Below are 23787 nucleotides of genomic sequence, written 5' to 3'. Positions count from 1 at the left end.
GCCTGCAGCTCTAAGGTCCTGGAATAAGACAGGTAGGCTTAGACTCCATTGTGACATGTCTTACTTCTCTTAGAAGAAGGTTCTGAGTTGCCAGGCAGCTTATCTTCTGCCGGGCACACTTTCCTTTGCAGGCTTTCAGGTTGTGAATCTAGCACTGCTTAGGTGTCCATGTCAGACATGAGCAGCTCATTGAGCCCCACTGTGTGTTTTTTGTGGAGATACAACTCTCAGACTAGAGGGAGCAGGCGGGAAGTGGGTGAGACGGGAAGTGGGTGAGACTCACACAGGGTGGGTGGGGCAGTTAAAGGATGTTATCTAATAGTGTAATCGAGGAGTTGGGTTTTTTGTGCACTACACTTTAACCAGCGATTCTTTCTAAAAGGAAATCCAAGGGCAGTACCCGCAATGAGTGGCATCCCCACACCCGAGGTTGCATTGTGGTAGCTGTTCCCTGAGCCCCTAGCCCCTGTCCCCATGTCGCCCTTTCTCCTCGTGTAACTCACCTCAGGTTCGGTGGCTCTGATACTTGCTGCTTCTGCGCGATCATCCCCATGATCTGGGCCTTTGTACGAAATGTCATGTAAGATGACTTTATTCAGCACAGCGTTTGTCATTTGCTTGGTTGTCCTGTCACTGTTGGATGTTTTCTTGCGCAGACTACTGTCTAATGGTGGGAAGGCCACGAGACACGTGACTTTTCTCTTTCCTTGTTAGCATAGTTTCCTGCCACTGTCTTGTTGTGCTGCCTGCCTGTGAGACACGTGTCTTGCCCATCTCAGCTCCACTGTGGCATGTTAGATATGTCTTTGAGCAGAGTCCCGGTCCCAGAGCTGCTGCCTTCTCTGCACTCTGGCTTGTAAGACTGCAGGCAAAGGCCCTCCCTGGCCCCTCAGCCAGATAGATACATTTACCTGCAGGGCTCAGCTTTGGTGAAAGATATTGGCGAGAGAGAGGAAAGGGGACGGCCCGTGGTGCACCCCCTATTTTGCATAGAACCACAGCCTCCTGGGAGGGCAGAGACATGAGGGTTCTCAGGGAAAGCCCTCCCAGGAGTGTTGAAGGGCAGTACGTGAAACACAGCAATCCCGGAATGGCCTGGTCTAAGATGCCTGTGCAATAGGCCTGGCCCTAGGCTTCCGGGGCTCTTCCTCGGCAGAGGCCCCAGTGGTATGAGCCCGACCAGGGCTGTAGGGCGCGTTGGGAGCGCGTTAGGGATGCGAAAGAGGGCGCAGGGCGCAGAACTCTGCCCGTTTCTCCCCAGGATTTTGGGGAGGACAGGGAATCTGGCCAGGTCAGTGACTAGGCTTTCCCAGAAGGAAAGTCCAGTGACAGTGGCATGTTGTGAAACACAAGATTGCTGGTGGTCTGGAGGGTGCTTTCTGTCAGCCACTTCTCCCGGGAGCAGCCAGAGAGCAGGCTGATGTCGTGCTCTGTCAAGCACAACACTGGCCCCAAACCACTGTCCTTAGCAAAAGCAGAAACATTCATAGTTTCAGTCTCCTGCATCTGATTCCTGCCATCAGCATGTGAACGTTTGGCAGTCCAAGGCTTGCCATGCAAACTTTGTTCATAGGTGTCCCATGCGATTGCATGGGCCTCATCACTACTGTCTACAGCAGGGCTCTCTGCTCAGCCTATGTAAGTGAAGCATTGGTGGTTCAGTGGTAGAATTCTCGCCTGCCACGCGTGAGGCCCATGTTCGATTCCCGGCCAATGCAAAGTGCCCTCCTTTTGGCTTTGCTTTAGAAGTCAGAGATATAGACTTGGTGGGGAAAAAAATGTCAAAGAGTGACCCCGACGTGATTTGAACACGCAACCTTCTGATCTGGAGTCAGACGCGCTACCGTTGCGCCACGAGGTCCCTGTGCATGCAGTTCTCAGCCCCGGATCAAGAAATGCTTCTGTGCCTTTTATTGGCCCTCAGTACGCCTGTGGTTAAAGTAGAAGGCTTGGTGTCCCGTTTCCAGTCCTATTGGTGGAAATGACTAGAGATGAGAGAAGATAGAAATGTTGAGATAGAGCATGTCACTCAGGCAAAGCGAGAGCTCTAAGAGCAAAGCCAGACAGCTGTGTTTTAATTCAGGACTTGATGTAGGCAAAAGCATACGTCCCTGGGTGGGCTTGAACCACCAACCTTTCGGTTAACAGCCGAACGCGCTAACCGATTGCGCCACAGAGACCAACCACCGCAGTAAGCGTGTTGGGACTCAATATATGTTTTTACCTTTGTGCTCCTGCCTGCAGCTCTAAGGTCGTGGCATAAGACAGGTAGGCTTAGACTCCATTGTGACATGTCTTACTTCTCTTAGAAGAAGGTTCTGAGTTGCCAGGCAGCTTATCTTCTGCCGGGCACACTTTCCTTTGCAGGCTTTCAGGTTGTGAATCCAGCACTGCTTAGGTGTCCATGTCAGACATGAGCAGCTCATTGAGCCCCACTGTGTGTTTTTTGTGGAGATACAACTCTCAGACTAGAGGGAGCAGGCGGGAAGTGGGTGAGACTCACACAGGGTGGGTGGGGCAGTTAAAGGATGTTATCTAATAGTGTAATCGAGGAGTTGGGTTTTTTGTGCACTACACTTTAACCAGCGATTCTTTCTAAAAGGATATCCCAGGGCAGTACCCGCAATGAGTGGCATCCCCACACCCGAGGTTGCATTGTGGTAGCTGTTCCCTGAGCCCCTAGCCCCTGTCCCCATGTCGCCCTTTCTCCTCGTGTAACTCACCTCAGGTTCGGTGGCTCTGATACTTGCTGCTTCTGCGCGATCATCCCCATGATCTGGGCCTTTGTACGAAATGTCATGTAAGATGACTTTATTCAGCACAGCGTTTGTCATTTGCTTGGTTGTCCTGTCACTGTTGGATGTTTTCTTGCGCAGACTACTGTCTAATGGTGGGAAGGCCACGAGACACGTGACTTTTCTCTTTCCTTGTTAGCATAGTTTCCTGCCACTGTCTTGTTGTGCCTGTGAGACACGTGTCTTGCCCATCTCAGCTCCACTGTGGCATGTTAGATATGTCTTTGAGCAGAGTCCCGGTCCCAGAGCTGCTGCCTTCTCTGCACTCTGGCTTGTAAGACTGCAGGCAAAGGCCCTCCCTGGCCCCTCAGCCAGATAGATACATTTACCCGCAGGGCTCAGCTTTGGTGAAAGATATTGGCGAGAGAGAGGAAAGGGGACGGCCAGTGGTGCACCCCCTATTTTGCATAGAACCACAGCCTCCTGGGAGGGCAGAGACATGAGGGATCTCAGGGAAAGCCCTCCCAGGAGTGTTGAAGGGCAGGACGTGAAACACAGCAATCCCGGAATGGCCTGGTCTAAGATGCCTGTGCAATAGGCCTGGCCCTAGGCTTCCGGGGCTCTTCCTCGGCAGAGGCCCCAGTGGTATGAGCCCGACCAGGGCTGTGCCCGACCAGGGCTGTAGGGCGCGTTGGGAGCGCGTTAGGGACGCGAAAGAGGGCGCAGGGCTCAGAACTCTGCCCGTTTCTCCCCAGGATTTTGGGGAGGACAGGGAATCTGGCCAGGTCAGTGACTAGGCTTTCCCAGAAGGAAAGTCCAGTGACAGTGGCATGTTGTGAAACACAAGATTGCTGGTGGTCTGGAGGGTGCTTTCTGTCAGCCACTTCTCCCGGGAGCAGCCAGAGAGCAGGCTGATGTCGTGCTCTGTCAAGCACAACACTGGCCCCAAACCACTGTCCTTAGCAAAAGCAGAAACATTCATAGTTTCAGTCTCCTGCATCTGATTCCTGCCATCAGCATGTGAACGTTTGGCAGTCCAAGGCTTGCCATGCAAACTTTGTTCATAGGTGCGAATGCATGGGCCTCATCACTACTGTCTACGGCAGGGCTCTCTGCTCAGCCTATGTAAGTGAAGCATTGGTGGTTCAGTGGTAGAATTCTTGCCTGCCACGCGGGAGGCCCGGGTTCGATTCCCGGCCAATGCAAAGCGCCCTTCTTTTGGCTTTGCTTTAGAAGTCAGAGATATAGACTTGGTGGGGAAAAAAATGTCAAAGAGTGACCCCGACGTGATTTGAACACGCACCCTTCTGATCTGGAGTCAGACGCGCTACCGTTGCGCCACAAGGTCCCTGTGCATGCAGTTCTCAGCCCCGGATCAAGAAATGCTTCTGTGCCTTTTATTGGCCCTCAGTACGCCTGTGGTTAAAGTAGAAGGCTTGGTGGCCCGTTTCCAGTCCTATTGGTGGAAATGACTAGAGGTGAAGAGATGAGAGAAGATAGAAATGTTGAGATAGAGCATGTCACGCAGGCAAAGCGAGAGCTCTAAGAGCAAAGCCAGACAGCTGTGTTTTAATTCAGGACTTGATGTAGGCAAAAGCATACGTCCCTGGGTGGGCTTGAACCCCCAACCTTTCGGTTAACAGCCGAACGCGCTAACCGATTGCGCCACAGAGACCAACCACCGCAGTGAGCGTGTTGGGACTCAATATATGTTTTTACCTTTGTGCTCCTGCCTGCAGCTCTAAGGTCCTGGCATAAGACAGGTAGGCTTAGACTCCATTGTGACATGTCTTACTTCTCTTAGAAGAAGGTTCTGAGTTGCCAGGCAGCTTATCTTCTGCCGGCACACTTTCCTTTGCAGGCTTTCAGGTTGTGAATCCAGCACTGCTTAGGTGTCCATGTCAGACATGAGCAGCTCATTGAGCCCCACTGTGTGTTTTTTGTGGAGATACAACTCTCAGACTAGAGGGAGCAGGCGGGAAGTGGGTGAGACTCACACAGGGTGGGTGGGGCAGTTAAAGGATGTTATCTAATAGTGTAATCGAGGAGTTGGGTTTTTTGTGCACTACACTTTAACCAGCGATTCTTTCTAAAAGGAAATCCCAGGGCAGTACCCGCAATGAGTGGCATCCCCACACCCGAGGTTGCATTGTGGTAGCTGTTCCCTGAGCCCCTAGCCCCTGTCCCCATGTCGCCCTTTCTCCTCGTGTAACTCACCTCAGGTTCGGTGGCTCTGATACTTACTGCTTCTGCGCGATCATCCCCATGATCTGGGCCTTTGTACGAAATGTCATGTAAGATGACTTTATTCAGCACAGCGTTTGTCATTTGCTTGGTTGTCCTGTCACTGTTGGATGTTTTCTTGCGCAGACTACTGTCTAATGGTGGGAAGGCCACGAGACACGTGACTTTTCTCTTTCCTTGTTAGCATAGTTTCCTGCCACTGTCTTGTTGTGCTGCCTGCCTGTGAGACACGTGTCTTGCCCATCTCAGCTCCACTGTGGCATGTTAAATATGTCTTTGAGCAGAGTCCCGGTCCCAGAGCTGCTGCCTTCTCTGCACTCTGGCTTGTAAGACTGCAGGCAAAGGCCCTCCCTGGCCCCTCAGCCAGATAGATACATTTACCTGCAGGGCTCAGCTTTGGTGAAAGATATTGGCGAGAGAGAGGAAAGGGGACGGCCCGTGGTGCACCCCCTATTTTGCATAGAACCACAGCCTCCTGGGAGGGCAGAGACATGAGGGTTCTCAGGGAAAGCCCTCCCAGGAGTGTTGAAGGGCAGGACGTGAAACACAGCAATCCCGGAATGGCCTGGTCTAAGATGCCTGTGCAATAGGTCTGGCCCTAGGCTTCCGGGGCTCTTCCTCGGCAGAGGCCCCAGTGGTATGAGCCCGACCAGGGCTGTGCCCGACCAGGGCTGTAGGGCGCGTTGGGAGCGTGTCAGGGACGCGAAAGAGGGCGCAGGGCACAGAACTCTGCCCGTTTCTCCCCAGGATTTTGGGGAGGACAGGGAATCTGGCCAGGTCAGTGACTAGGCTTTCCCAGAAGGAAAGTCCAGTGACAGTGGCATGTTGTGAAACACAAGATTGCTGGTGGTCTGGAGGGTGCTTTCTGTCAGCCACTTCTCCCGGGAGCAGCCAGAGAGCAGGCTGATGTCGTGCTCTGTCAAGCACAACACTGGCCCCAAACCACTGTCCTTAGCAAAAGCAGAAACATTCATAGTTTCAGTCTCCTGCATCTGATTCCTGCCATCAGCATGTGAACGTTTGGCAGTCCAAGGCTTGCCATGCAAACTTTGTTCATAGGTGTCCCATGCGAATGCATGGGCCTCATCACTACTGTCTACGGCAGGGCTCTCTGCTCAGCCTATGTAAGTGAAGCATTGGTGGTTCAGTGGTAGAATTATCGCCTGCCACGCGGGAGGCCCGGGTTCGATTCCCGGCCAATGCAAAGCGCCCTTCTTTTGGCTTTGCTTTAGAAGTCAGAGATATAGACTTGGTGGGGAAAAAAATGTCAAAGAGTGACCCCCGACGTGATTTGAACACGCAACCTTCTGATCTGGAGTCAGACGCGCTACCGTTGCGCCACGAGGTCCCTGTGCATGCAGTTCTCAGCCCCGGATCAAGAAATGCTTCTGTGCCTTTTATTGGCCCTCAGTACGCCTGTGGTTAAAGTAGAAGGCTTGGTGTCCCGTTTCCAGTCCTATTGGTGGAAATGACTAGAGGTGAAGAGATGAGAGAAGATAGAAATGTTGAGATAGAGCATGTCACGCAGGCAAAGCGAGAGCTCTAAGAGCAAAGCCAGACAGCTGTGTTTTAATTCAGGACTTGATGTAGGCAAAAGCATACGTCCCTGGGTGGGCTTGAACCACCAACCTTTCGGTTAACAGCCGAACGCGCTAACCGATTGCGCCACAGAGACCAACCACCGCAGTAAGCGTGTTGGGACTCAATATATGTTTTTACCTTTGTGCTCCTGCCTGCAGCTCTAAGGTCCTGGCATAAGATAGGTAGGCTTAGACTCCATTGTGACATGTCTTACTTCTCTTAGAAGAAGGTTCTGAGTTGCCAGGCAGCTTATCTTCTGCCGGGCACACTTTCCTTTGCAGGCTTTCAGGTTGTGAATCCAGCACTGCTTAGGTGTCCATGTTAGACATGAGCAGCTCATTGAGCCCCACTGTGTGTTTTTTGTGGAGATACAACTCTCAGACTAGAGGGAGCAGGCGGGAAGTGGGTGAGACTCACACAGGGTGGGTGGGGCAGTTAAAGGATGTTATCTAATAGTGTAATCGAGGAGTTGGGTTTTTTGTGCACTACACTTTAACCAGCGATTCTTTCTAAAAGGAAATCCCAGGGCAGTACCCGCAATGAGTGGCATCCCCACACCCGAGGTTGCATTGTGGTAGCTGTTCCCTGAGCCCCTAGCCCCTGTCCCCATGTCGCCCTTTCTCCTCGTGTAACTCACCTCAGGTTCGGTGGCTCTGATACTTGCTGCTTCTGCGCGATCATCCCCATGATCTGGGCCTTTGTACGAAATGTCATGTAAGATGACTTTATTCAGCACAGCGTTTGTCATTTGCTTGGTTGTCCTGTCACTGTTGGATGTTTTCTTGCGCAGACTACTGTCTAATGGTGGGAAGGCCACGAGACACGTGACTTTTCTCTTTCCTTGTTAGCATAGTTTCCTGCCACTGTCTTGTTGTGCTGCCTGCCTGTGAGACACGTGTCTTGCCCATCTCAGCTCCACTGTGGCATGTTAGATATGTCTTTGAGCAGAGTCCCGGTCCCAGAGCTGCTGCCTTCTCTGCACTCTGGCTTGTAAGACTGCAGGCAAAGGCCCTCCCTGGCCCCTCAGCCAGATAGATATATTTACCTGCAGGGCTCAGCTTTGGTGAAAGATATTGGCGAGAGAGAGGAAAGGGGACGGCCCGTGGTGCACCCCCTATTTTGCATAGAACCACAGCCTCCTGGGAGGGCAGAGACATGAGGGTTCTCAGGGAAAGCCCTCCCAGGAGTGTTGAAGGGCAGGACGTGAAACACAGCAATCCCGGAATGGCCTGGTCTAAGATGCCTGTGCAATAGGCCTGGCCCTAGGCTTCCGGGGCTCTTCCTCGGCAGAGGCCCCAGTGGTATGAGCCCGACCAGGGCTGTGCCCGACCAGGGCTGTAGGGCGCGTTGGGAGCGCGTTAGGGACGCGAAAGAGGGCGCAGGGCGCAGAACTCTGCCCGTTTCTCCCCAGGATTTTGGGGAGGACAGGGAATCTGGCCAGGTCAGTGACTAGGCTTTCCCAGAAGGAAAGTCCAGTGACAGTGGCATGTTGTGAAACACAAGATTGCTGGTGGTCTGGAGGGTGCTTTCTGTCAGCCACTTCTCCCGGGAGCAGCCAGAGAGCAGGCTGATGTCGTGCTCTGTCAAGCACAACACTGGCCCCAAACCACTGTCCTTAGCAAAAGCAGAAACATTCATAGTTTCAGTCTCCTGCATCTGATTCCTGCCATCAGCATGTGAACGTTTGGCAGTCCAAGGCTTGCCATGCAAACTTTGTTCATAGGTGTCCCATGCGAATGCATGGGCCTCATCACTACTGTCTACGGCAGGGCTCTCTGCTCAGCCTATGTAAGTGAAGCATTGGTGGTTCAGTGGTAGAATTCTCGCCTGCCACGCGGGAGGCCCATGTTCGATTCCCGGCCAATGCAAAGTGCCCTCCTTTTGGCTTTGCTTTAGAAGTCAGAGATATAGACTTGGTGGGGAAAAAAATGTCAAAGAGTGACCCCGACGTGATTTGAACACGCAACCTTCTGATCTGGAGTCAGACGCGCTACCGTTGCGCCACGAGGTCCCTGTGCATGCAGTTCTCAGCCCCGGATCAAGAAATGCTTCTGTGCCTTTTATTGGCCCTCAGTACGCCTGTGGTTAAAGTAGAAGGCTTGGTGTCCCGTTTCCAGTCCTATTGGTGGAAATGACTAGAGATGAGAGAAGATAGAAATGTTGAGATAGAGCATGTCACGCAGGCAAAGCGAGATCTCTAAGAGCAAAGCCAGACAGCTGTGTTTTAATTCAGGACTTGATGTAGGCAAAAGCATACGTCCCTGGGTGGGCTTGAACCACCAACCTTTCGGTTAACAGCCAAACGCGCTAACCGATTGCGCCACAGAGACCAACCACCGCAGTGAGCGTGTTGGGACTCAATATATGTTTTTACCTTTGTGCTCCTGCCTGCAGCTCTAAGGTCCTGGCATAAGACAGGTAGGCTTAGACTCCATTGTGACATGTCTTACTTCTCTTAGAAGAAGGTTCTGAGTTGCCAGGCAGCTTATCTTCTGCCGGGCACACTTTCCTTTGCAGGCTTTCAGGTTGTGAATCCAGCACTGCTTAGGTGTCCATGTCAGACATGAGCAGCTCATTGAGCCCCACTGTGTGTTTTTTGTGGAGATACAACTCTCAGACTAGAGGGAGCAGGCGGGAAGTGGGTGAGACTCACACAGGGTGGGTGGGGCAGTTAAAGGATGTTATCTAATAGTGTAATCGAGGAGTTGGGTTTTTTGTGCACTACACTTTAACCAGCGATTCTTTCTAAAAGGAAATCCCAGGGCAGTACCCGCAATGAGTGGCATCCCCACACCCGAGGTTGCATTGTGGTAGCTGTTCCCTGAGCCCATAGCCCCTGTCCCCATGTCGCCCTTTCTCGTCGTGTAACTCACCCCAGGTTCGGTGGCTCTGATACTTGCTGCTTCTGCTGCGCGATCATCCCCATGATCTGGGCCTTTGTACGAAATGTCATGTAAGATGACTTTATTCAGCACGGCGTTTGTCATTTGCTTGGTTGTCCTGTCACTGTTGGATGTTTTCTTGCGCAGACTACTGTCTAATGGTGGGAAGGCCACGAGACACGTGACTTTTCTCTTTCCTTGTTAGCATAGTTTCCTGCCACTGTCTTGTTGTGCCTGTGAGACACGTGTCTTGCCCATCTCAGCTCCACTGTGGCATGTTAGATATGTCTTTGAGCAGAGTCCCGGTCCCAGAGCTGCTGCCTTCTCTGCACTCTGGCTTGTAAGACTGCAGGCAAAGGCCCTCCCTGGCCCCTCAGCCAGATAGATACATTTACCTGCAGGGCTCAGCTTTGGTGAAAGATATTGGCGAGAGAGAGGAAAGGGGACGGCCCGTGGTGCACCCCCTATTTTGCATAGAACCACAGCCTCCTGGGAGGGCAGAGACATGAGGGTTCTCAGGGAAAGCCCTCCCAGGAGTGTTGAAGGGCAGGACGTGAAACACAGCAATCCCGGAATGGCCTGGTCTAAGATGCCTGTGCAATAGGTCTGGCCCTAGGCTTCCGGGGCTCTTCCTCGGCAGAGGCCCCAGTGGTATGAGCCCGACCAGGGCTGTGCCCGACCAGGGCTGTAGGGCGCGTTGGGAGCGTGTCAGGGACGCGAAAGAGGGCGCAGGGCGCAGAACTCTGCCCGTTTCTCCCCAGGATTTTGGGGAGGACAGGGAATCTGGCCAGGTCAGTGACTAGGCTTTCCCAGAAGGAAAGTCCAGTGACAGTGGCATGTTGTGAAACACAAGATTGCTGGTGGTCTGGAGGGTGCTTTCTGTCAGCCACTTCTCCCGGGAGCAGCCAGAGAGCAGGCTGATGTCGTGCTCTGTCAAGCACAACACTGGCCCCAAACCACTGTCCTTAGCAAAAGCAGAAACATTCATAGTTTCAGTCTCCTGCATCTGATTCCTGCCATCAGCATGTGAACGTTTGGCAGTCCAAGGCTTGCCATGCAAACTTTGTTCATAGGTGTCCCATGCGAATGCATGGGCCTCATCACTACTGTCTACGGCAGGGCTCTCTGCTCAGCCTATGTAAGTGAAGCATTGGTGGTTCAGTGGTAGAATTATCGCCTGCCACGCGGGAGGCCCGGGTTCGATTCCCGGCCAATGCAAAGCGCCCTTCTTTTGGCTTTGCTTTAGAAGTCAGAGATATAGACTTGGTGGGGAAAAAAATGTCAAAGAGTGACCCCGACGTGATTTGAACACGCAACCTTCTGATCTGGAGTCAGACGCGCTACCGTTGCGCCACGAGGTCCCTGTGCATGCAGTTCTCAGCCCCGGATCAAGAAATGCTTCTGTGCCTTTTATTGGCCCTCAGTACGCCTGTGGTTAAAGTAGAAGGCTTGGTGTCCCGTTTCCAGTCCTATTGGTGGAAATGACTAGAGGTGAAGAGATGAGAGAAGATAGAAATGTTGAGATAGAGCATGTCACGCAGGCAAAGCGAGAGCTCTAAGAGCAAAGCCAGACAGCTGTGTTTTAATTCAGGACTTGATGTAGGCAAAAGCATACGTCCCTGGGTGGGCTTGCACCACCAACCTTTCGGTTAACAGCCGAACGCGCTAACCGATTGCGCCACAGAGACCAACCACCGCAGTAAGCGTGTTGGGACTCAATATATGTTTTTACCTTTGTGCTCCTGTCTGCAGCTCTAAGGTCCTGGCATAAGATAGGTAGGCTTAGACTCCATTGTGACATGTCTTACTTCTCTTAGAAGAAGGTTCTGAGTTGCCAGGCAGCTTATCTTCTGCCGGGCACACTTTCCTTTGCAGGCTTTCAGGTTGTGAATCCAGCACTGCTTAGGTGTCCATGTCAGACATGAGCAGCTCATTGAGCCCCACTGTGTGTTTTTTGTGGAGATACAACTCTCAGACTAGAGGGAGCAGGCGGGAAGTGGGTGAGACTCACACAGGGTGGGTGGGGCAGTTAAAGGATGTTATCTAATAGTGTAATCGAGGAGTTGGGTTTTTTGTGCACTACACTTTAACCAGCGATTCTTTCTAAAAGGAAATCCCAGGGCAGTACCCGCAATGAGTGGCATCCCCACACCCGAGGTTGCATTGTGGTAGCTGTTCCCTGAGCCCCTAGCCCCTGTCCCCATGTCGCCCTTTCTCCTCGTGTAACTCACCTCAGGTTCGGTGGCTCTGATACTTGCTGCTTCTGCGCGATCATCCCCATGATCTGGGCCTTTGTACGAAATGTCATGTAAGATGACTTTATTCAGCACAGCGTTTGTCATTTGCTTGGTTGTCCTGTCACTGTTGGATGTTTTCTTGCGCAGACTACTGTCTAATGGTGGGAAGGCCACGAGACACGTGACTTTTCTCTTTCCTTGTTAGCATAGTTTCCTGCCACTGTCTTGTTGTGCTGCCTGCCTGTGAGACACGTGTCTTGCCCATCTCAGCTCCACTGTGGCATGTTAGATATGTCTTTGAGCAGAGTCCCGGTCCCAGAGCTGCTGCCTTCTCTGCACTCTGGCTTGTAAGACTGCAGGCAAAGGCCCTCCCTGGCCCCTCAGCCAGATAGATACATTTACCTGCAGGGCTCAGCTTTGGTGAAAGATATTGGCGAGAGAGAGGAAAGGGGACGGCCCGTGGTGCACCCCCTATTTTGCATAGAACCACAGCCTCCTGGGAGGGCAGAGACATGAGGGTTCTCAGGGAAAGCCCTCCCAGGAGTGTTGAAGGGCAGGACGTGAAACACAGCAATCCCGGAATGGCCTGGTCTAAGATGCCTGTGCAATAGGCCTGGCCCTAGGCTTCCGGGGCTCTTCCTCGGCAGAGGCCCCAGTGGTATGAGCCCGACCAGGGCTGTGCCCGACCAGGGCTGTAGGGCGCGTTGGGAGCGCGTTAGGGACGCGAAAGAGGGCGCAGGGTGCAGAACTCTGCCCGTTTCACCCCAGGATTTTGGGGAGGACAGGGAATCTGGCCAGGTCAGTGACTAGGCTTTCCCAGAAGGAAAGTCCAGTGACAGTGGCATGTTGTGAAACACAAGATTGCTGGTGGTCTGGAGGGTGCTTTCTGTCAGCCACTTCTCCCGGGAGCAGCCAGAGAGCAGGCTGATGTCGTGCTCTGTCAAGCACAACACTGGCCCCAAACCACTGTCCTTAGCAAAAGCAGAAACATTCATAGTTTCAGTCTCCTGCATCTGATTCCTGCCATCAGCATGTGAACGTTTGGCAGTCCAAGGCTTGCCATGCAAACTTTGTTCATAGGTGTCCCATGCGAATGCATGGGCCTCATCACTACTGTCTACGGCAGGGCACTCTGCTCAGCCTATGTAAGTGAAGCATTGGTGGTTCAGTGGTAGAATTCTCGCCTGCCACGCGGAAGGCCCGGGTTCGATTCCCAGCCAATGCAAAGCGCCCTTCTTTTGGCTTTGCTTTAGAAGTCAGAGATATAGACTTGGTGGGCAAAAAAATGTCAAAGAGTGACCCCGACGTGATTTGAACACGCAACCTTCTGATCTGGAGTCAGACGCGCTACCGTTGCGCCACGAGGTCCCTGTGCATGCAGTTCTCAGCCCCGGATCAAGAAATGCTTCTGTGCCTTTTATTGGCCCTCAGTACGCCTGTGGTTAAAGTAGAAGGCTTGGTGGCCCGTTTCCAGTCCTATTGGTGGAAATGACTAGAGGTGAAGAGATGAGAGAAGATAGAAATGTTGAGATAGAGCATGTCACGCAGGCAAAGCGAGAGCTCTAAGAGCAAAGCCAGACAGCTGTGTTTTAATTCAGGACTTGATGTAGGCAAAAGCATACGTCGCTGGGTGGGCTTGAACCACCAACCTTTCGGTTAACAGCCGACGGTGCTAACCGATTGCGCCACAGAGACCAACCACCGCAGTCAGCGTGTTGGGACTCAATATATGTTTTTACCTTTGTGCTCCTGCCTGCAGCTCTAAGGTCCTGGCATAAGACAGGTAGGCTTAGACTCCATTGTGACATGTCTTACTTCTCTTAGAAGAAGGTTCTGAGTTGCCAGGCAGCTTATCTTCTGCCGGGCACACTTTCCTTTGCAGGCTTTCAGGTTGTGAATCCAGCACTGCTTAGGTGTCCATGTCAGACATGAGCAGCTCATTGAGCCCCACTGTGTGTTTTTTGTGGAGATACAACTCTCAGACTAGAGGGAGCAGGCGGGAAGTGGGTGAGACTCACACAGGGTGGGTGGGGCAGTTAAAGGATGTTATCTAATAGTGTAATCGAGGAGTTGGGTTTTTTGTGCACTACACTTTAACCAGCGATTCTTTCTAAAAGGAAATCCCAGGGCAGTACCCGCAATGAGTGGCATCCCCACACCCGAGGTTGCATTGTGGTAGCTGTTCCCTGAGCCCATAGCCCCTGTCCCCATGTCGCCCTTTCTCCTCGTGTAACTCACCCCAGGTTCGGTGGCTCTGATACTTGCTGCTTCTGCTGCGCAATCATCCCCATGATCTGGGCCTTTGTACGAAATGTCATGTAAGATGACTTTATTCAGCACGGCGTTTGTCATTTGCTTGGTTGTCCTGTCACTGTTGGATGTTTTCTTGCGCAGACTACTGTCTAATGGTGGGAAGGCCACGAGACACGTGACTTTTCTCTTTCCTTGTTAGCATAGTTTCCTGCCACTGTCTTGTTGTGCCTGTGAGACACGTGTCTTGCCCATCTCAGCTCCACTGTGGCATGTTAGATATGTCTTTGAGCAGAGTCCCGGTCCCAGAGCTGCTGCCTTCTCTGCACTCTGGCTTGTAAGACTGCAGGCAAAGGCCCTCCCTGGCCCCTCAGCCAGATAGATACATTTACCTGCAGGGCTCAGCTTTGGTGAAAGATATTGGCGAGAGAGAGGAAAGGGGACGGCCCGTGGTGCACCCCCTATTTTGCATAGAACCACAGCCTCCTGGGAGGGCAGAGACATGAGGGTTCTCAGGGAAAGCCCTCCCAGGAGTGTTGAAGGGCAGGACGTGAAACACAGCAATCCCGGAATGGCCTGGTCTAAGATGCCTGTGCAATAGGCCTGGCCCTAGGCTTCCGGGGCTCTTCCTCGGCAGAGGCCCCAGTGGTATGAGCCCGACCAGGGCTGTGCCCGACCAGGGCTGTAGGGCGCGTTGGGAGCGCGTTAGGGACGCGAAAGAGTGCGCAGGGCGCAGAACTCTGCCCGTTTCTCCCCAGCATTTTGGGGAGGACAGGGAATCTGGCCAGGTCAGTGACTAGGCTTTCCCAGAAGGAAAGTCCAGTGACAGTGGCATGTTGTGAAACACAAGATTGCTGGTGGTCTGGAGGGTGCTTTCTGTCAGCCACTTCTCCCGGGAGTAGCCAGAGAGCAGGCTGATGTTGTGCTCTGTCAAGCACAACACTGGCCCCAAACCACTGTCCTTAGCAAAAGCAGAAACATTCATAGTTTCAGTCTCCTGCATCTGATTCCTGCCATCAGCATGTGAACGTTTGGCAGTCCAAGGCTTGCCATGCAAACTTTGTTCATAGGTGTCCCATGCGAATGCATGGGCCTCATCACTACTGTCTACGGCAGGGCTCTCTGCTCAGCCTATGTAAGTGAAGCATTGGTGGTTCAGTGGTAGAATTCTCGCCTGCCACGCGGGAGGCCCGGGTTCGATTCCCGACCAATGCAAAGCGCCCTTCTTTTGGCTTTGCTTTAGAAGTCAGAGATATAGACTTGGTGGGGAAAAAAATGTCAAAGAGTGACCCCGACGTGATTTGAACACGCAACCTTCTGATCTGGAGTCAGACGCGCTACCGTTGCGCCACGAGGTCCCTATGCATGCAGTTCTCAGCCCCGGATCAAGCAATGCTTCTGTGCCTTTTATTGGCCCTCAGTACGCCTGTGGTTAAAGTAGAAGGCTTGGTGGCCCGTTTCCAGTCCTATTGGTGGAAATGACTAGAGGTGAAGAGATGAGAGAAGATAGAAATGTTGAGATAGAGCATGTCACTCAGGCAAAGCGAGAGCTCTAAGAGCAAAGCCAGACAGCTGTGTTTTAATTCAGGACTTGATGTAGGCAAAAGCATACGTCCCTGGGTGGGCTTGAACCACCAACCTTTCGGTTAACAGCCGAACGCACTAACCGATTGCGCCACAGAGACCAACCACCGCAGTGAGCGTGTTGGGACTCAATATATGTTTTTACCTTTGTGCTCCTGCCTGCAGCTCTAAGGTCCTGGCATAAGACAGGTAGGCTTAGACTCCATTGTGACATGTCTTACTTCTCTTAGAAGAAGGTTCTGAGTTGCCAGGCAGCTTATCTTCTGCCGGGCACACTTTCCTTTGCAGGCTTTCAGGTTGTGAATCCAGCACTGCTTAGGTGTCCATGTCAGACATGAGCAGCTCATTGAGCCCCACTGTGTGTTTTTTGTGGAGATACAACTCTCAGACTAGAGGGAGCAGGCGGGAAGTGGGTGAGACTCACACAGGGTGGGTGGGGCAGTTAAAGGATGTTATCTAATAGTGTAATCGAGGAGTTGGGTTTTTTGTGCACTACACTTTAACCAGCGATTCTTTCTAAAAGGAAATCCCAGGGCAGTACCCGCAATGAGTGGCATCCCCACACCCGAGGTTGCATTGTGGTAGCTGTTCCCTGAGCCCCTAGCCCCTGTCCCCATGTCGCCCTTTCTCCTCGTGTAACTCACCTCAGGTTCGGTGGCTCTGATACTTGCTGCTTCTGCGCGATCATCCCCATGATCTGGGCCTTTGTACGAAATGTCATGTAAGATGACTTTATTCAGCACAGCGTTTGTCATTTGCTTGGTTGTCCTGTCACTGTTGGATGTTTTCTTGCGCAGACTACTGTCTAATGGTGGGAAGGCCACGAGACACGTGACTTTTCTCTTTCCTTGTTAGCATAGTTTCCTGCCACTGTCTTGTTGGGCTGCCTGCCTGTGAGACACGTGTCTTGCCCATCTCAGCTCCACTGTGGCATGTTAGATATGTCTTTGAGCAGAGTCCCGGTCCCAGAGCTGCTGCCTTCTCTGCACTCTGGCTTGTAAGACTGCAGGCAAAGGCCCTCCCTGGCCCCTCAGCCAGATAGATACATTTACCTGCAGGGCTCAGCTTTGGTGAAAGATATTGGCGAGAGAGAGGAAAGGGGACGGCCCGTGGTGCACCCCCTATTTTGCATAGAACCACAGCCTCTTGGGAGGGCAGAGACATGAGGGTTCTCAGGGAAAGCCCTCCCAGGAGTGTTGAAGGGCAGGACGTGAAACACAGCAATCCCGGAATGGCCTGGTCTAAGATGCCTGTGCAATAGGTCTGGCCCTAGGCTTCCGGGGCTCTTCCTCGGCAGAGGCCCCAGTGGTATGAGCCCGACCAGGGCTGTGCCCGACCAGGGCTGTAGGGCGCGTTGGGAGCGTGTCAGGGACGCGAAAGAGGGCGCAGGGCGCAGAACTCTGCCCGTTTCTCCCCAGGATTTTGGGGAGGACAGGGAATCTGGCCAGGTCAGTGACTAGGCTTTCCCAGAAGGAAAGTCCAGTGACAGTGGCATGTTGTGAAACACAAGATTGCTGGTGGTCTGGAGGGTGCTTTCTGTCAGCCACTTCTCCCGGGAGCAGCCAGAGAGCAGGCTGATGTCGTGCTCTGTCAAGCACAACACTGGCCCCAAACCACTGTCCTTAGCAAAAGCAGAAACATTCATAGTTTCAGTCTCCTGCATCTGATTCCTGCCATCAGCATGTGAACGTTTGGCAGTCCAAGGCTTGCCATGCAAACTTTGTTCATAGGTGTCCCATGCGAATGCATGGGCCTCATCACTACTGTCTACGGCAGGGCTCTCTGCTCAGCCTATGTAAGTGAAGCATTGGTGGTTCAGTGGTAGAATTATCGCCTGCCACGCGGGAGGCCCGGGTTCGATTCCCGGCCAATGCAAAGCGCCCTTCTTTTGGCTTTGCTTTAGAAGTCAGAGATATAGACTTGGTGGGGAAAAAAATGTCAAAGAGTGACCCTGACGTGATTTGAACACGCAACCTTCTGATCTGGAGTCAGACGCGCTACCGTTGCGCCACGAGGTCCCTTTGCATGCAGTTCTCAGCCCCGGATCAAGAAATGCTTCTGTGCCTTTTATTGGCCCTCAGTACGCCTGTGGTTAAAGTAGAAGGCTTGGTGTCCCGTTTCCAGTCCTATTGGTGGAAATGACTAGAGGTGAAGAGATGAGAGAAGATAGAAATGTTGAGATAGAGCATGTCACGCAGGCAAAGCGAGAGCTCTAAGAGCAAAGCCAGACAGCTGTGTTTTAATTCAGGACTTGATGTAGGCAAAAGCATACGTCCCTGGGTGGGCTTGCACCACCAACCTTTCGGTTAACAGCCGAACGCGCTAACCGATTGCGCCACAGAGACCAACCACCGCAGTAAGCGTGTTGGGACTCAATATATGTTTTTACCTTTGTGCTCCTGCCTGCAGCTCTAAGGTCCTGGCATAAGATAGGTAGGCTTAGACTCCATTGTGACATGTCTTACTTCTCTTAGAAGAAGGTTCTGAGTTGCCAGGCAGCTTATCTTCTGCCGGGCACACTTTCCTTTGCAGGCTTTCAGGTTGTGAATCCAGCACTGCTTAGGTGTCCATGTCAGACATGAGCAGCTCATTGAGCCCCACTGTGTGTTTTTTGTGGAGATACAACTCTCAGACTAGAGGGAGCAGGCGGGAAGTGGGTGAGACTCACACAGGGTGGGTGGGGCAGTTAAAGGATGTTATCTAATAGTGTAATCGAGGAGTTGGGTTTTTTGTGCACTACACTTTAACCAGCGATTCTTTCTAAAAGGAAATCCCAGGGCAGTACCCGCAATGAGTGGCATCCCCACACCCGAGGTTGCATTGTGGTAGCTGTTCCCTGAGCCCCTAGCCCCTGTCCCCATGTCGCCCTTTCTCCTCGTGTAACTCACCTCAGGTTCGGTGGCTCTGATACTTGCTGCTTCTGCGCGATCATCCCCATGATCTGGGCCTTTGTACGAAATGTCATGTAAGATGACTTTATTCAGCAGAGCGTTTGTCATTTGCTTGGTTGTCCTGTCACTGTTGGATGTTTTCTTGCGCAGACTACTGTCTAATGGTGGGAAGGCCACGAGACACGTGACTTTTCTCTTTCCTTGTTAGCATAGTTTCCTGCCCCTGTCTTGTTGTGCTGCCTGCCTGTGAGACACGTGTCTTGCCCATCTCAGCTCCACTGTGGCATGTTAGATATGTCTTTGGGCAGAGTCCCGGTCCCAGAGCTGCTGCCTTCTCTGCACTCTGGCTTGTAAGACTGCAGGCAAAGGCCCTCCCTGGCCCCTCAGCCAGATAGATACATTTACCTGCAGGGCTCAGCTTTGGTGAAAGATATTGGCGAGAGAGAGGAAAGGGGACGGCCCGTGGTGCACCCCCTATTTTGCATAGAACCACAGCATCCTGGGAGGGCAGAGACATGAGGGTTCTCAGGGAAAGCCCTCCCAGGAGTGTTGAAGGGCAGGACGTGAAACACAGCAATCCCGGAATGGCCTGGTCTAAGATGCCTGTGCAATAGGCCTGGCCCTAGGCTTCCGGGGCTCTTCCTCGGCAGAGGCCCCAGTGGTATGAGCCCGACCAGGGCTGTGCCCGACCAGGGCTGTAGGGCGCGTTGGGAGCGCGTTAGGGACGCGAAAGAGGGCGCAGGGCGCAGAACTCTGCCCGTTTCTCCCCAGGATTTTGGGGAGGACAGGGAATCTGGCCAGGTCAGTGACTAGGCTTTCCCAGAAGGAAAGTCCAGTGACAGTGGCATGTTGTGAAACACAAGATTGCTGGTGGTCTGGAGGGTGCTTTCTGTCAGCCACTTCTCCCGGGAGCAGCCAGAGAGCAGGCTGATGTCGTGCTCTGTCAAGCACAACACTGGCCCCAAACCACTGTCCTTAGCAAAAGCAGAAACATTCATAGTTTCAGTCTCCTGCATCTGATTCCTGCCATCAGCATGTGAACGTTTGGCAGTCCAAGGATTGCCATGCAAACTTTGTTCATAGGTGTCCCATGCGAATGCATGGGCCTCATCACTACTGTCTACGGCAGGGCTCTCTGCTCAGCCTATGTAAGTGAAGCATTGGTGGTTCAGTGGTAGAATTCTCGCCTGCCACGCGGGAGGCCCGGGTTCGATTCCCGGCCAATGCAAAGCGCCCTTCTTTTGGCTTTGCTTTAGAAGTCAGAGATATAGACTTGGTGGGGAAAAAAATGTCAAAGAGTGACCCCGACGTGATTTGAACACGCAACCTTCTGATCCGGAGTCAGACGCGCTACCGTTGCGCCACGAGGTCCCTGTGCATGCAGCTCTCAGCCCCGGATCAAGAAATGCTTCTGTGCCTTTTATTGGCCCTCAGTACGCCTGTGGTTAAAGTAGAAGGCTTGGTGGCCCGTTTCCAGTCCTATTGGTGGAAATGACTAGAGGTGAAGAGATGAGAGAAGATAGAAATGTTGAGATAGAGCATGTCACGCAGGCAAAGCGAGAGCTCTAAGAGCAAAGCCAGACAGCTGTGTTTTAATTCAGGACTTGATGTAGGCAAAAGCATACGTCCCTGGGTGGGCTTGAACCACCAACGTTTCGGTTAACAGCCGAACGCCCTAACCGATTGCGCTACAGAGACCAACCACCGCAGTAAGCGTGTTGGGACTCAATATATGTTTTTACCTTTGTGCTCCTGCCTGCAGCTCTAAGGTCCTGGCATAAGACAGGTAGGCTTAGACTCCATTGTGACATGTCTTACTTCTCTTAGAAGAAGGTTCTGAGTTGCCAGGCAGCTTATCTTCTGCCGGGCACACTTTCCTTTGCAGGCTTTCAGGTTGTGAATCCAGCACTGCTTAGGTGTCCATGTCAGACATGAGCAGCTCATTGAGCCCCACTGTGTGTTTTTTGTGGAGATACAACTCTCAGACTAGAGGGAGCAGGCGGGAAGTGGGTGAGACTCACACAGGGTGGGTGTGGCAGTTAAAGGATGTTATCTAATAGTGTAATCGAGGAGTTGGGTTTTTTGTGCACTACACTTTAACCAGCGATTCTTTCTAAAAGGAAATCCCAGGGCAGTACCCGCAATGAGTGGCATCCCCACACCCGAGGTTGCATTGTGGTAGCTGTTCCCTGAGCCCCTAGCCCCTGTCCCCATGTCGCCCTTTCTCCTCGTGTAACTCACCCCAGGTTCGGTGGCTCTGATACTTGCTGCTTCTGCTGCGCGATCATCCCCATGATCTGGGCCTTTGTACGAAATGTCATGTAAGATGACTTTATTCAGCACGGCGTTTGTCATTTGCTTGGTTGTCCTGTCACTGTTGGATGTTTTCTTGCGCAGACTACTGTCTAATGGTGGGAAGGCCACGAGACACGTGACTTTTCTCTTTCCTTGTTAGCATAGTTTCCTGCCACTGTCTTGGTGTGCTGCCAGCCTGTGAGACACGTGTCTTGCCCATCTCAGCTCCACTGTGGCATGTTAGATATGTCTTTGAGCAGAGTCCCGGTCCCAGAGCTGCTGCCTTCTCTGCACTCTGGCTTGTAAGACTGCAGGCAAAGGCCCTCCCTGGCCCCTCAGCCAGATAGATACATTTACCTGCAGGGCTCAGCTTTGGTGAAAGATATTGGCGAGAGAGAGGAAAGGGGACGGCCCGTGGTGCACCCCCTATTTTGCATAGAACCACAGCCTCCTGGGAGGGCAGAGACATGAGGGTTCTCAGGGAAAGCCCTCCCAGGAGTGTTGAAGGGCAGGACGTGAAACACAGCAATCCCGGAATGGCCTGGTCTAAGATGCCTGTGCAATAGGCCTGGCCCTAGGCTTCCGGGGCTCTTCCTCGGCAGAGGCCCCAGTGGTATGAGCCCGACCAGGGCTGTGCCCGACCAGGGCTGTAGGGCGCGTTGGGAGCGCGTTAGGGACGCGAAAGAGGGCGCAGGGCGCAGAACTCTGCCCGTTTCTCCCCAGGATTTTGGGGAGGACAGGGAATCTGGCCAGGTCAGTGACTAGGCTTTCCCAGAAGGAAAGTCCAGTGACAGTGGCATGTTGTGAAACACAAGATTGCTGGTGGTCTGGAGGGTGCTTTCTGTCAGCCACTTCTCCCGGGAGCAGCCAGAGAGCAGGCTGATGTCGTGCTCTGTCAAGCACAACACTGGCCACAAACCACTGTCCTTAGCAAAAGCAGAAACATTCATAGTTTCAGTCTCCTGCATCTGATTCCTGCCATCAGCATGTGAACGTTTGGCAGTCCAAGGCTTGCCATGCAAACTTTGTTCATAGGTGTCCCATGCGAATGCATGGGCCTCATCACTACTGTCTACGGCAGGGCTCTCTGCTCAGCCTATGTAAGTGAAGCATTGGTGGTTCAGTGGTAGAATTCTCGCCTGCCACGCGGGAGGCCCGGGTTCGATTCCCGGCCAATGCAAAGCGCCCTTCTTTTGGCTTTGCTTTAGAAGTCAGAGATATAGACTTGGTGGGGAAAAAAATGTCAAAGAGTGACCCCGACGTGATTTGAACACGCAACCTTCTGATCTGGAGTCAGACGCGGTTCCGTTGCGCCACGAGGTCCCTATGCATGCAGTTCTCAGCCCCGGATCAAGAAATGCTTCTGTGCCTTTTATTGGCCCTCAGTACGCCTGTGGTTAAAGTAGAAGGCTTGGTGGCCCGTTTCCAGTCCTATTGGTGGAAATGACTAGAGGTGAAGAGATGAGAGAAGATAGAAATGTTGAGATAGAGCATGTCACTCAGGCAAAGCGAGAGCTCTAAGAGCAAAGCCAGACAGCTGTGTTTTAATTCAGGACTTGATGTAGGCAAAAGCATACGTCCTTGGGTGGGCTTGAACCACCAACCTTTCGGTTAACAGCCGAACGCGCTAACCCATTGCGCCACAGAGACCAACCACCGCAGTGAGCGTGTTGGGACTCAATATATGTTTTTACCTTTGTGCTCCTGCCTGCAGCTCTAAGGTCCTGGCATAAGACAGGTAGGCTTAGACTCCATTGTGACATGTCTTACTTCTCTTAGAAGAAGGTTCTGAGTTGCCAGGCAGCTTATCTTCTGCCGGGCACACTTTCCTTTGCAGGCTTTCAGGTTGTGAATCCAGCACTGCTTAGGTGTCCATGTCAGACATGAGCAGCTCATTGAGCCCCACTGTGTGTTTTTTGTGGAGATACAACTCTCAGACTAGAGGGAGCAGGCGGGAAGTGGGTGAGACTCACACAGGGTGGGTGGGGCAGTTAAAGGATGTTATCTAATAGTGTAATCGAGGAGTTGGGTTTTTTGTGCACTACACTTTAACCAGCGATTCTTTCTAAAAGGAAATCCCAGGGCAGTACCCGCAATGAGTGGCATCCCCACACCCGAGGTTGCATTGTGGTAGCTGTTCCCTGAGCCCCTAGCCCCTGTCCCCATGTCGCCCTTTCTCCTCGTGTAACTCACCTCAGGTTCGGTGGCTCTGATACTTGCTGCTTCTGCGCGATCATCCCCATGATCTGGGCCTTTGTACGAAATGTCATGTAAGATGACTTTATTCAGCACAGCGTTTGTCATTTGCTTGGTTGTCCTGTCACTGTTGGATGTTTTCTTGAGCAGACTACTGTCTAATGGTGGGAAGGCCACGAGACACGTGACTTTTCTCTTTCCTTGTTAGCATAGTTTCCTGCCACTGTCTTGTTGTGCTGCCTGCCTGTGAGACACGTGTCTTGCCCATCTCAGCTCCACTGTGGCATGTTAGATATGTCTTTGAGCAGAGTCCCGGTCCCAGAGCTGCTGCCTTCTCTGCACTCTGGCTTGTAAGACTGCAGGCAAAGGCCCTCCCTGGCCCCTCAGCCAGATAGATACATTTACCTGCAGGGCTCAGCTTTGGTGAAAGATATTGGCGAGAGAGAGGAAAGGGGACGGCCCGTGGTGCACCCCCTATTTTGCATAGAACCACAGCCTCCTGGGAGGGCAGAGACATGAGGGATCTCAGGGAAAGCCCTCCCAGGAGTGTTGAAGGGCAGGACGTGAAACACAGCAATCCCGGAATGGCCTGGTCTAAGATGCCTGTGCAATAGGCCTGGCCCTAGGCTTCCGGGGCTCTTCCTCGGCAGAGGCCCCAGTGGTATGAGCCCGACCAGGGCTGTGCCCGACCAGGGCTGTAGGGCACGTTGGGAGCGCGTTAGGGACGCGAAAGAGGGCGCAGGGCGCAGAACTCTGCCCGTTTCTCCCCAGGATTTTGGGGAGGACAGGGAATCTGGCCAGGTCAGTGACTAGGCTTTCCCAGAAGGAAAGTCCAGTGACAGTGGCATGTTGTGAAACACAAGATTGCTGGTGGTCTGGAGGGTGCTTTCTG

General features: G+C 52.7%; 10 non-coding genes across 10 annotated transcripts; 2 read left to right on the top strand and 8 right to left on the bottom strand.

Moving 5' to 3' along the window:
- Positions 1 to 1789: 1789 nt before the first annotated feature.
- Positions 1790 to 1861, bottom strand: TRNAW-CCA (transfer RNA tryptophan (anticodon CCA)). Its single transcript has one exon. It is a non-coding gene; the product is annotated as a tRNA-Trp (tRNA).
- A 245-nt stretch (positions 1862 to 2106) lies between these two features.
- On the bottom strand, positions 2107 to 2180 carry TRNAN-GUU (transfer RNA asparagine (anticodon GUU)). The gene has a single exon. It is a non-coding gene; the product is annotated as a tRNA-Asn (tRNA).
- A 4400-nt stretch (positions 2181 to 6580) lies between these two features.
- TRNAN-GUU (transfer RNA asparagine (anticodon GUU)) lies at positions 6581 to 6654 on the bottom strand. Its single transcript has one exon. It is a non-coding gene; the product is annotated as a tRNA-Asn (tRNA).
- A 1845-nt stretch (positions 6655 to 8499) lies between these two features.
- On the bottom strand, positions 8500 to 8571 carry TRNAW-CCA (transfer RNA tryptophan (anticodon CCA)). The gene has a single exon. It is a non-coding gene; the product is annotated as a tRNA-Trp (tRNA).
- Positions 8572 to 10731: 2160 nt separating this feature from the next.
- On the bottom strand, positions 10732 to 10803 carry TRNAW-CCA (transfer RNA tryptophan (anticodon CCA)). Its single transcript has one exon. It is a non-coding gene; the product is annotated as a tRNA-Trp (tRNA).
- A 2172-nt stretch (positions 10804 to 12975) lies between these two features.
- Positions 12976 to 13047, bottom strand: TRNAW-CCA (transfer RNA tryptophan (anticodon CCA)). Its single transcript has one exon. It is a non-coding gene; the product is annotated as a tRNA-Trp (tRNA).
- A 2168-nt stretch (positions 13048 to 15215) lies between these two features.
- Positions 15216 to 15287, bottom strand: TRNAW-CCA (transfer RNA tryptophan (anticodon CCA)). Its single transcript has one exon. It is a non-coding gene; the product is annotated as a tRNA-Trp (tRNA).
- A 4274-nt stretch (positions 15288 to 19561) lies between these two features.
- TRNAG-GCC (transfer RNA glycine (anticodon GCC)) lies at positions 19562 to 19632 on the top strand. Its single transcript has one exon. It is a non-coding gene; the product is annotated as a tRNA-Gly (tRNA).
- Positions 19633 to 19703: 71 nt separating this feature from the next.
- Positions 19704 to 19775, bottom strand: TRNAR-CCG (transfer RNA arginine (anticodon CCG)). The gene has a single exon. It is a non-coding gene; the product is annotated as a tRNA-Arg (tRNA).
- Positions 19776 to 21808: 2033 nt separating this feature from the next.
- Positions 21809 to 21879, top strand: TRNAG-GCC (transfer RNA glycine (anticodon GCC)). Its single transcript has one exon. It is a non-coding gene; the product is annotated as a tRNA-Gly (tRNA).
- The last annotated feature ends 1908 nt before the right edge of the window (positions 21880 to 23787 follow it).

This window comes from Pleurodeles waltl, chromosome 4_1 (genome assembly GCF_031143425.1).
Source record: "Pleurodeles waltl isolate 20211129_DDA chromosome 4_1, aPleWal1.hap1.20221129, whole genome shotgun sequence".
Taxonomy (NCBI): Eukaryota; Metazoa; Chordata; class Amphibia; order Caudata; family Salamandridae; genus Pleurodeles; species Pleurodeles waltl.
This window is presented reverse-complemented; position numbering and strand designations above follow the sequence as displayed.